The sequence below is a fragment of the Macrotis lagotis genome, chromosome 1, assembly GCF_037893015.1.
Source record: "Macrotis lagotis isolate mMagLag1 chromosome 1, bilby.v1.9.chrom.fasta, whole genome shotgun sequence".
NCBI lineage: Eukaryota > Metazoa > Chordata > Mammalia > Peramelemorphia > Peramelidae > Macrotis > Macrotis lagotis.
The window spans coordinates 234,573,435-234,585,798 of record NC_133658.1 but is presented as its reverse complement, the minus strand read 5'-3'; positions in this window follow the sequence as shown (position 1 = coordinate 234,585,798).

The window sequence follows — 12,364 nt, the reverse complement described above, 5'->3', positions numbered from 1 at the left end:
AGTTTTCAACATGCATCTTTTTGTTAGATTTTGAGTTCTACATTTTTCTACCTCTATTTCTTCCCCCCCTATGTCAGCAAGTAATTTCAAATAGGCTATACATCTACAATCATGTTTAACATATTAATCATGTTGTAGAAAAAAGAATTAGAATTAAAAGAAAAAATTAAGGAGGGGAAGTCATAAGAAATAAAAAAAGCATAAAAACAAGTTTTAAAAAGTAAAATAGTATGTTTGGGGTCTACTCTGTGGGTGGCAAGTATTTTAGAATTTTCCTTGATCAGTAAAATGCTGAAAGGAGCTAAGTCCATTATAGTTGATCATCACACAATATTGTTGTTACAATGTTCAGAGCTCTCCAGTTCTGCTCACTTCTTTTAACTTCAGTTCACGAAAGTCTTTCCAGGCTTTTCTGAAGTCCACTCACTTATAATTTCTTACAGAACAATAGTACTCCATCAAATTCATACCAATATTTGTTCAGTCATTCCCCAGTTGATGGGCATCTCCCTCAATTTGCCACTACAAAAAGAGCTGCTATGAATATTTTTGCATATGTAGGTCTTTTCCCCTTTTTTAAATGATATCTTTGGAATACAGACCTACTAGAGATATTTAGGAATTCTTTCAAAAGCAATATTCTATCATAGAATATATCTTCACTGATCACATAATCAGCTGAAAGATTTACAGAATACAAAATTCCACTAAAATAATAGTCATAACTTTAGATTACCTTGAAGATAATCAGGCCAAAATTCGCTCTGGTAAAGTAAAATGTAGCTTTAAAGAATCTTCTCAAACACAGTGTATATACATCAAAAATTAACTGAGTTTTTGAAAAGTATGAAAAGAATGACCTTGCTCAATGACCTGAGAAAATGTATCTAGCTAGGCATAATACAAGAAGAAATACTCTTGATAAAATTATTCACTACTTTGATGGAGCTTCTAGTGCAAAGTTCAAATATACCCTATGGATAGCAAAGTCCTTCCAGATGTCTACTGAATACTAGGTACTTAATAAACATTGAATGATTGATAACTTCTTTTTGGTGTCATTAAGTTCTACATCATTGTAGGGCCTCCTGAAAGAGATCCACAACTATTAAAAATAATTTGGTCCAACTATTCACCCAGGAAAAAAAACAAGTGAATAAAGAATGGTTTCCTGATTATTATGGACTATTAAATAAAAAATTTATAGAGCTTCTCTATCAGTATATTTATTTACATTTATAAATGAACAATGAGTGAAATTAAAAATTAAATAAAAGAACTAGAATGGATTTTGAATTGCTTCCAGAAAATTACAAAACTATTTTAATGACCCCAACTTTCTCCTAGAAATCTTCTAGATTTAAATCATATGATTCCAGGACCTGCTTGAGTCTGTGGTCCTTAATCCAAAAAATAAGGATGCTATCTATCCAAAAAGGGCTTCAGTGACCTGCTCAGTGACCTGAGAAAAAATATCTGGATACATCTTTTAAATAACATTATTGTATATCTGATAGACATTGAACTCATCAGTTTCCAAAGAATTGAAAATGAAAATATTTGTTAATTGATTGTTGTTTTAAAAAATAGGGAACTTAGAAAACTTTCTAGAATAAGGGATATTTCTGGTAAAATGTATGCTCAAAAAAGAAAAGTTGGTCATGGAGCAAGGGTAAAGGATAATTGATGAACAGTCTAAGTGAATAACCCTGTGATGACAAGGAAAAGGAGGATCCCCAGCATATTGGGGTGGGCCTCTTTGTGACAAATTTATGGGAGGATAAGGACAGAAGTCATGAAGAATGGACAGTCATGGATAGGTTATGATATATGTCATTGAAGGGAATCAATGGGATCTCAGATATATTTAGATATTTGAGTATTGCCACAGGTTGACAGCATTAACATCACTTTATATACAATATAAAAGTAACAGGTAGACTTCCCTTCATAAATAAAATGTAAAAGGTAGCTTCTCCACCTAGAGAGGGGTTAGAAGGGTCTAGAGTCAGAAGGGATCATACTTATTTATTAGTTTAAATTTTTTATTTAACCCAGGTGGAAACTAAAGTTTAAAGACCTGAGATGACTTGACCAAGGTCACTTAAGGGATAAATAACAGCAATATGAATCCACTATCATTCCCCTTTTTGCTGACACCTCCATAGGTGATTTATACAACATACTAATTCCAGGAAAAGTCTTCTGTCCTCTAATTGACAGAGCCTTGGCCAAAATAAAAGGAGGATGAGTCACTCCAGAGAGTCAGTATAGAACTACAGCATGGTGTGATTTCTGGCAGCCAATGTGGGGGCTGGGTGGGAAAGAGCCCAGGTTTGAAAAAGGACACTCTTGATTGCTTAGTTCCCCTTGGAAAATTCTGAGCCCTGTGTTGATCTGTGTGGGCGGCTGCATGTGTTCATGCACACATGAACGTATTTATTGATGGATGTGTCTTTGCAAGAGTAAGTCTGTCTCGGAGCAAGCAAGGCAATATAATTGATAAATAAGAATCATTTAAACTGCATAGGTTCCAGAGCTATCAAAGATTGATGGAGATTAGTTCTCGAAAATAGCAACATCCTCTTCTATAGTATTGTCTTGCAAAGCATTTTTCTCACTGCAGTCCTTTACGGATAGATGGCATCTTTATTTTTTAAATAAGGGCCACAGGTTTAAGCAGGTCCTAGGCTCATAGGATTTAAATCTAGAAGAAAACTTAAGAGATCATTTAGTCCAACTAACTCATTTTCCAGAGGTTTGGAAAGGTTAAGTCATTTGACATCAGAGCATCAGAGAAGGGTTTCAAACTGAGGTCTTACCATTTCAAATTCAATGCTTTTCCCACTATACCAAGCTGCCTTAGACATCATGTTATTTGACTCTCTTCTTTCTTCCCTATCCCCCCTACACTTTGCAGCTGAAGAATATAACATGCAAATAAGCTAACCTCACACTACTATTAAATTTTGGAGTCAGGAATTGAATATATATTTCCTGGCAAGTATATTGTCTCCTACGTCACTAAGAGGAGGCTCTCTATTGGGAGGAGAAAGGTGTCAGATATTTATATGCAGACTGAAAGCCTTCAGGGAAATTGGTCATATCTCATAAGGCCTTTGCTCTTCACTACCTTAAATTCATTGTCTTTATTCAAGTGATATTAACCTTCATAATCTCATATGAAAACACTCCAAGGTCTGGTCATGATAGCATGTTTTTCATTTTGCACTGATTAGATTAGGATCTTGGCTTTTTCATTCCTTCTCTGACTTAGTAACAGAAATTAGTCACAGAAATGCAGTGTGGCACAAACAGCTGCCTCCAAAAGGAGCAGTAATTATGACTGTATGTCTCTCTAACCATTATGAAGTGCTGTGGTCTGTGAGCTTATCACAAGCTAAGAGGATTTTCAAGTATGATGTTTACACCTCGTATAGACACCATCATCCAGAGGTCTCTGACCAGTTGATTTTCATCAATAAAAAGTCCAATTTCATTGCAGCCTGAGGCCTTCCATTACTTTTTTTTTTTAGTTTTTGCAAGGCAATGGGGTTAAGTGGCTTGCCCAATGCCATACAGCTAGGTAATTATTAAGTGTCTGAGGCCAGATTTGAAGTCAGGTACTCCTGACTCCAGGGCTGGTGCTCTATCCACTGCTCCACCTAGCCACCCCCCTTTCCATTACTTTTGAGAAAGAATTTGTAGCTATGGTACAAGGAGGATGGTCATTGTGGGAGGGTATTGGAGAAGAAGCTTAGAATTTCCTTCCCTGGAGATTTGTCAGACTGAGTCCTTAGAAGATCTCACTGGAAGACTAAAGTTTAGCTTAGAAATCTAAAATCATGGAATTTTGAAGATATAAGTTATTACACATTGCATCCCTACTTTAGAATATAAATATAATAATGCCTTTCCTGGACACCCCCTCCATTTCACTCCTCCCCCAGAGTTCTTTGTTATACTTAGAGGCTTCTACTTTAGGGTGTTTCTCCAATTTAGGGGATCCCCTGGGGTCTAGATCCTTTTAATAATTTTATGGTCAGATAAGTTGGCATATTTACATAAAAACCATTCCTCCCCCAAATAATTCACCATGCATCACTTCAATCTCTGGGGAATGGAAGGGGATTCAGTTCACAGTTTAGCTCAGTTGATTTAGCATAGGCAGATCAAATACCACTCCCCGCTGGGCTTGAGTCCAAGGTATCCTGGCTTCTCTGGACTCTGGACTCTCTTACATCTAACCTAGAATCCTGCCTTCAAGGTCACTCTGGTTCAGGTCCAGGTCTGGGAACTCCACCATCTGTGCCTAGAATTGGAAAGGGCAAATGAAACCAAGTCTAAAAATGGGAAAAGAGTTATCCTTTTCCCTCAATTCATAGTGTCCATACTATGGATGACAAGAACTTTCACCTTTTTGGATGAAGCCAGAAAAAGAGACAGTGGACCTGTCTTGGTATAATAGTCAAAGACACACCCTTTTCTGCCTATTCAATCGGTTATTCCCATGCTTGTGATAAGGGAATGAAGAATATCTCCTCCCAGAAGATATGGTATGGGTAACTCCATGTTAGGTAATCTGTCCACATACAAAGCTGAGCCCAGTTTAGTTCCCTGAAGCTAGGGACTATTTCATTTTTATCATTGAAATGATAGCACCTAGGCATTCTTATTATTGCTTAGTCAGTTAGTCATGTCTGATTCTTCATGACCTTAAATGGGGATTTCTTGGCAAATATACTGGAGTGGTTTGCCATTTTCTTTTCCATTTTATAGAGAAGAAAACTGAAGGAAACAGGGCTAAGTGATTTGCCCAGGGTTATACAGCTAGTAAATGTTTGAGACTAGATTTGAACTCAGATTCTCTTGACTCCAAGGTTGGTCCTCTAGCAACTACACCACATAGCTGCCTCAAGCATCTAGCATGTAAATAGTTGATACTTAATCAACGTTTATCTCATTGAATTGAACCTAGTCAACCAACTTAGTCCATTGCACAAGTGAGGAAACTGAATCTTAGAGGAAAAGAGTGTTTTTTTCCAAGATTTAGGATGGAGCACCATATGGAGCACATGATTCACCATGTGGAGGAGGAGGAAGATGAAGAAAGAGCACTTCTACTTCATTAGGTATCTTGGGATTTGGGAGCTAGACTTTTTCTTCTCTACTTATTTATTTTATCATTTCTTTTTCAAAAAACTGGGATGATTAACTTTTATTTCATATATTTTCATTTATGATTTCTAGAAAAGTAGTTCTAAAAATGAGACTTGATAAAGTCTATAAGGAATCAAATGGAATTACCGGACTATGCGTTTAAATTCAAATCATGCTGGCTTTCACTGATTGGCCAATAAATCCCAGACCAAATCTCGCTTGAACACTATTTGGGTTTTGATGGCTCAGGGTTATCAATTGTTTCTGTTATGGCCAAAAATTCAGAAGGTCTTTCACTCTCAGACTGATTCTTCCATAGAGGCAAATTAAGCCATCTTTTCCCTCAGTTCTTATCTGGCCTTTCACTACTGAATGGGCATTACCACAGACAAACTGAGGCCAGGGAATGACCTTATCTTAAAAAGGCCACAGTCTTCCTCTGCATCTGGGTCATCACCAGTAATCTTGCCACTGAACTCCAATGACTTTGAAGAATGAGATTTATGACTTTGCACAACCCTGTGCAAATCACTTAAGTCCAATTCACTTGCAAGTCAAGTCATAACCCTCCTGAATGTCATTGGTACTCTTTGAGAAAGAAAGGTGAAGAATAACAGTAACAACAGCTGAAGAGGATTTGATTCCAAGTTCTCTGACTTAATCCAATGCTTTTCAAAATACTACACTGCTTCTTGAAGCTTCTTCCAGGCTGAAAGTCTTCTAATTCTGATATGCTTACTTGAGGATATACATAAAGGAGTGAAATAGCCAGCCCCCTTCTTCATGGTACTCAAGAATGGGAACAGTACATATGAAAGGGAGTCACATGGCTGGTGAGTTAATCAATAGGCCAGTTAATTAACATTCCCTTCCAGAACAATTTGATTACTGAACTCAGAGCAAGGGGTAGAAAAATTTGTATAGGAAGGGAATAGATGAACAGATGACTGCAAGAAGGGTAGCAAAATGGCTGGGGTGGAAAGTGACTATGATCTGCAGCATTGTTTGGTCTGAGTCAAACTGGATTTGGATTTTAAGTAAACCCATAATAATGATCTAATTGTTAAAATATCTCCTTTTTATTTAATCAAGCATCATGGAAATACAGAAGCAAGGGAAGAAGGTAGTGGAACAAGTCTTACTTAATTTATATTACTTAAGGTAAAAAAAATGTTGAGATGGGGGGGGAATCCTGCAAGATGGGCTAGATGGCTTCTTCTCTAAGGGCAAGTGGCTCGTCACAGGATGTTAAAATTGTAAGGCATCTTAGAGAACATCTGATTAGATGCCTTCATTTTCTAGATGAAATAACTGGGGACCAGGGAAAGGAAGGGAAATTGCTTGAGTGTTAGAATTGTTAGAGTGTTAGAGAGACTTGGATTGATACTTCTCCAAGTCCAACACTCCTACACCATGCTGTGATGCCAGCTTGTGAACAAGGAAGTGGATAATAAATAAAACTGAATTGAGAAGACATATAATTATTGATTAATGATCAGATTCAGGTAGAGATCATCTTCATTCTACTAATGGACAAAGAACTGATAGGGACTTTCTGGAAGAGAGATACCTTGAAATTTTAACTTGGAGGAAAACCTGTATATGAGGTAGTCCTGGGGGTATGTGGAGAGGAATGGGTAGTGCCATCTTTATAGCTGTAATGGAAAGAGTTGAATTCAGAATATTGGCAAGAGGTATTCATGAGCAAAGTATTTTCCAGAGAAAGTAGAAGGGTTGCCCAAAGACAGAAGAACAGTATAGATCATTATAGCTACATCCACTTTTATAATAGCTTGTGAACAATTTCAAAAGCCTTAAAAATTCTGATCAACACAATGACCAAGCCAAATTTCAAAGAACTAATAAGTAAGAATGTTATTTACCTCCTGACAGAGAGGTAATGGATTTGGGGTATAGAATGTGACTTATTTTTTTTTTTGGAAGTAGCCAATATGAGAATTTGTTTTACTTGACTGAATATTTAAGAATGGAAGTGGAAAGAAGAGGAAATTGATTTTATTATTGAAAACACAATGTTTATTTTTTAAAATATGATTGACAAGGCACTTTCCTCTCAATAGCCCTATTTTGTACATAGAAGATACAAAAATTATTAACCTCATTTTTGGATAAAGAAACTGAGGCTGAGAGCCATGTGACTTGCCTTAGTTTATATACTTTGTCAAAGTATTCTGATATAATCATAGGTCTTTCAACTCCAAAATGAACATTCTTTCCATCATACTATATAGTTTTGAGGATTAAACAAAGAGGTTGAGTTAATCCAAGGAAGCTGTGCCATCCATGTCTGGCTGGATGGGGCTATCTCAGGATAAGCTTCTGAGTTTTGTGTATTTATGAATCATCATTATGATGATCTTAGTTGATCCCTACAAAAAATATGAATTGATTAGTGATTTCCCTAATGTTCTCTTTGGATGAATGGACATCTCCAAAGACCTAAGTTGATTACTATGACTGAATTATTTCCAGAAAGCAACTCTCTCAGTAAGGAGAGTTGGTAGTGCTTTCTGTCAACACACACTACTCAGTAAAGGCAAATTCTTGTCTTTTCCATTACTTAAGTGTTTTTTCCATCTCTTGGGGAAAACTTGCTCATTTACAATTCATTAAGTGGCAAAAATCTGCACTTTCTGCAATAGGCTCATCCATAACAGAAAAACAGTCTTTACTATCTTGGGAATGCTAGCTGGAGGTTAGAGGGATTTTATGGGAAACTAATGCATGGAAGGGTTTTGTTTTAAAAAATGAAGATAATATGGATCAAAAAGGCAATATTGAGGACTGTCTATGCATTATGATATCAGGTAATCATTCAAAATGACATTTTAATCTTTCCCAATTGACCTGATTGCAAGGGACAATAATGCCCCTCTGGCACACACTCTTTACCAGTTCTCTTTTCCACTGTTCTGAAGGCCCTAAGCCTGAATTTTTGCTGAAACTGTATATACAGTTTTATAATAACATTTGCAATTGAGAAAGGTTGTACTAGCCCTCACCATGCTCTGGTAACTAACTTTGGCTCTTTAATTAGTCCTGTAGCAGTATACTAAGAAATGGAAGTTTTCTTGGGGGCATAAGTAATTTTCTTTCTACTACTTATTACCTATATAATCAAAGGTAAGTCACTTAATACTCTGGGTTGCAGCTTCCTCATTTATAAAATGAGAAGATTGAACTAGATGATCTCTAAGGTTCCTTCCAGCTCTGAATCTATGATTCTATGATCTTATGAGAAATGAACAAACTGTCTCATCTTCAATGCTCAAGAGCAAATTCTAATATCTGATGACTTTATCAGGTCAACTGTTCTATCATATTGGTCCATTTATTTTAAAAACTTTGAAATCAGGGAGTAGGAGTATGAGATCTTTTAAGTCAATTAAAGCATTAAATTCAATGATGATTTTGTGTGGGATGTCACACACACACACACACACACACACACACACACACACACACACACAGAGATAAGTATAACTTCAAAAAATCAGCAATCATATACTGCCCATGAGTCAGTAATTCAACAATTGGTCTTTACCAGTAATTCCTGTGTGGAATTGGGCTTCAGAGATATAACACTCTGCAGGGAACAGAAGAGATAATACAACATATTAACTTGGTGTTTATCCAACAGACTGGAGAAAGTAACCTAGAGAAAGCAGTTTGATGACATCAATAAAAAGTATCCATATCCATCAATTAATCAATCAATGAACATTTTATAAGTGCCAATGTGTAGCAGGCCCTTTGCTAGGCAAGGGATACAAATAGAAAAATGAGACAGTCTCTGCCCTCAAAGAGGATGCCTACTCTTACTAATGGGTCTATGGACCTATATCCATTCAATACTGTTGTTCATGAGTCCCTCTATGTGTGTTTTCCTTCCCCCCCCCTTAATTAGCTAAAGAAAACAATTAGTTCAAAACAAAGTTATTTCCCCATAGCAGAGTTAAGAATAATAATAATAGCTATAGAATAATTCACACCTTTCCACTCCCAGACTCAACTTCATGAGTTCAAATCTGGCCTCAGGAAATTCATTGCCCTGGTCACAAATACTCCTTACATAAGCATCTGTCATACATAATCCCTAGGTATATCCACTCTTCCCTTTACTAGTGTATTTGTGGGAGATTATACTCTAGATAAAGAGTGAAGAAAGAGAAGGAAATGCTCTATGATAGTTATTCTTACTCTGAAATTTCATTAAATACCTTTGTTTTGAATTATTCCTTTGGTAAATAAAAGAAAAGAAAAATAAACATATTAGTGGGGGCTCATGAGCTACTAAAGTAGTAAGTAGATACAGACCCATAGATTCATAGAAGAAAGGCTATTCTGGAGATCCCATGTGTGAGAAAGAGGTTGCTCATATTGAATACTACATTGTACAGCAAAGGTCAAAAAGAACTCAATTTAAGAATATTTCATTGGACATCAAATATATACAAGGTTAATGCTTGATCATAGGGATGAAGATTTGCCTTAAAGGAATTAAAATTTAGTCAGGGACATAAGACATGTCCATATTCTTTAATCATTCAAAGGTTCAGAATTTCATCATTGTGAGTACTTCCTTTAAATAAAATAGATTCTAGTCCCTATATATCTTTAGTAGATGGTTTCATGAGTTGCCAAGATTGAAAACATTCGATTCTTGATGAACCAACTTTCTAAATATGAACCAATCTGCATTTAGGGTAGTCCTCCAACAATAGACATGCAGTCCTTCAGTGGCTACATATTTGAAACTGATAGGTAGTAGCATGCCACTGAGTAGACTTTGAGACACCAGATTCATCTTCTTGTCATGAGGTAATGTAAGAAGTCAACAAACTACACACACACACACACACACACACACACACACACACACACACACACAAAACAGTACAACAACACAAATGACATCAATGCAAAGAACTAAAACAATGCATATTATGAAAAAGGTAAGAACAAAGTCCTATAGAAATTAAGAGGAAAAATATTACTTCCTGTTAGGAGCATCAGGGAAGAAAGGCTCCACTGGGAAATGGTATATGAATAACATCTTAAAAGTTTTCTTTTTTCTCTTTAAAAAAATGTAATATTAGAGTTCTTTTTTTTCCTTTGCTACCATTTATCAATGACCCTTTTAATCCTAACTTATAATAAAGAAATATAATTAAGCAAAACAAACCAATGAATTTGGCCATGTGATACAGTGGATAGAGTGAAGGACTTGGAATTAAGAAGACTCAACTTCATGAGTCCAAATCTGGCCTCAGGGGCAGCTATGTGGTACAGTGGATAGAGCACTGGTCCTGGAGTCAGGAGGATCTGAGTACAAATCCGGCCTCAGACACTTAATAATTACCCAGCTGTGTGACCTTGGGCAAGTCATTTAACCCCACTGCCTTGCCAAAAAAAAAGGAAAAAGAAAAAAGAAAAATCTGGCCTCAGACATTTACTATCTGTGTGACCCTGGGCAAATCACTTAACCCTTTTTGCTTTTAGTTACTCATGTAAAATGAACTGCAGAAGGAAATGGCAAACCATTCCAGCATTTGCCAAAAGAATTCTAAATGAGGTTATAAATCATTGGACATGACTGAAATGGGTGAGTGACAACAAAAGCCTCATTGTCTCTCTATTAAGAGCAAGGAGGCATATATCACCATTGGCTCTCTAGAGTCAAGATTGCCCATGAAGCAGAGAATTTACACTGGTAAATCCACTTAGTTCATTAAATCCCTCTGTCTATCTGCTTGGCTATATCTAGTAGACCCCAGGTCATGCATTTAACCATTTTTTAAGGAGACCTGGACCACTGCCCTTCCCTTAGAATAGAATTATCAGGATTGAACTCCCAGAAATAATAATTCTAGTTCTTATAGGAGTAAATTTACTCAGTTTTTTAGCTAACTCTCTCTACTCCCACTTACTCCCAACTTTTTGGTTGATAATATTCACTCTGTACCCAACCATGCCATACTTTTCACTCCATTCATTTGACACCTGGACCATGTTGTCAAGTATCTTGCCAATACACCTATACCCCTTTTCTACTTCTTGGTCTCAGCATAGTAATAATTTCAGTATTACCATTAAAATGAGTAACTTATGGAAAGATCATGCCACTCAACTGGCCTATGGATCACTGTCCTTGTAATTCACCAGACCCAAGTCTCCTTCTTTGGTCATCATTTGCCAACATATATGGTCTCCTTCCATTAGAAAGCTCTTTGAGGACAGGGATTGTCTTGTATTGTATTTGTATTACCAGTGTTTACCTGAAAAATAGTAAATGCTTTTTCATTCATTCATTCATGTGAAGATGTCACAAGGTCAAGAAATGGAAATAGATATGAATAAGGTGCATAATCAGAAAAAGCACAAAAATATTTTGATAGGATTAGAACTATAAGAGATCTTAGAGATTAAACAGTCCAACTCTCTTATTTAACAGATGAAGATATTAAACCCCAGGGAGAAAAGGTAGTTGGCTCAATTTCATATAGCTATTTAGATGACATATAAAAATAATCCTGTTTTCCTGACTCCAAATCCAGCATCCTTCCCACTATGCCAAGCTGTCCTCACACATATACAATTCAGTTTCCCAAAGTGTACCTTTTTTGAGGCTTGCTGTCATTGCATTTTTAGAAAACAATTTTAAAAAGAAGAAAAAGTCAAAAAGCCTCTAGTTGCTTTGTCATCCTAAGCATTCGATTCCCTCCATGTGACAAATGGAAGCTATTAGTGGGCACCATTATTTCCACCAGTGCAGATAGCATAATGGATCAAATGGAATCTCTGGGCTGACCCTTTTAAGTACAGCCTTTCATCTCCCTCTCATGAATTCAATCATATTCTTACTAAAGGGGAGAAATGGAGATTAATTTCACTTTAATGAAAAGGGACATATTTATGAAGATTTCAAAGGTGAAGTCCTTGCCCTTCTTGTGGGAGCTGACAGCAGTTTCTTTGTCACACTTGTCTAGTCTCACTATGGGCTAAGCAATGACCATAAATTTTGTGACTGGTCTTGGGTTCAAGCCATTCTATCCAATAGGACTACGAGATAATAATTGAAATTGTTTACTGGCAAGGAGAATGTCATATGCATAAGAATGAATGAATGAAGAAAGAATTCCTAGGAAAGGGGAAGGAATAATTCTGTTCCCTGATGAAGGAT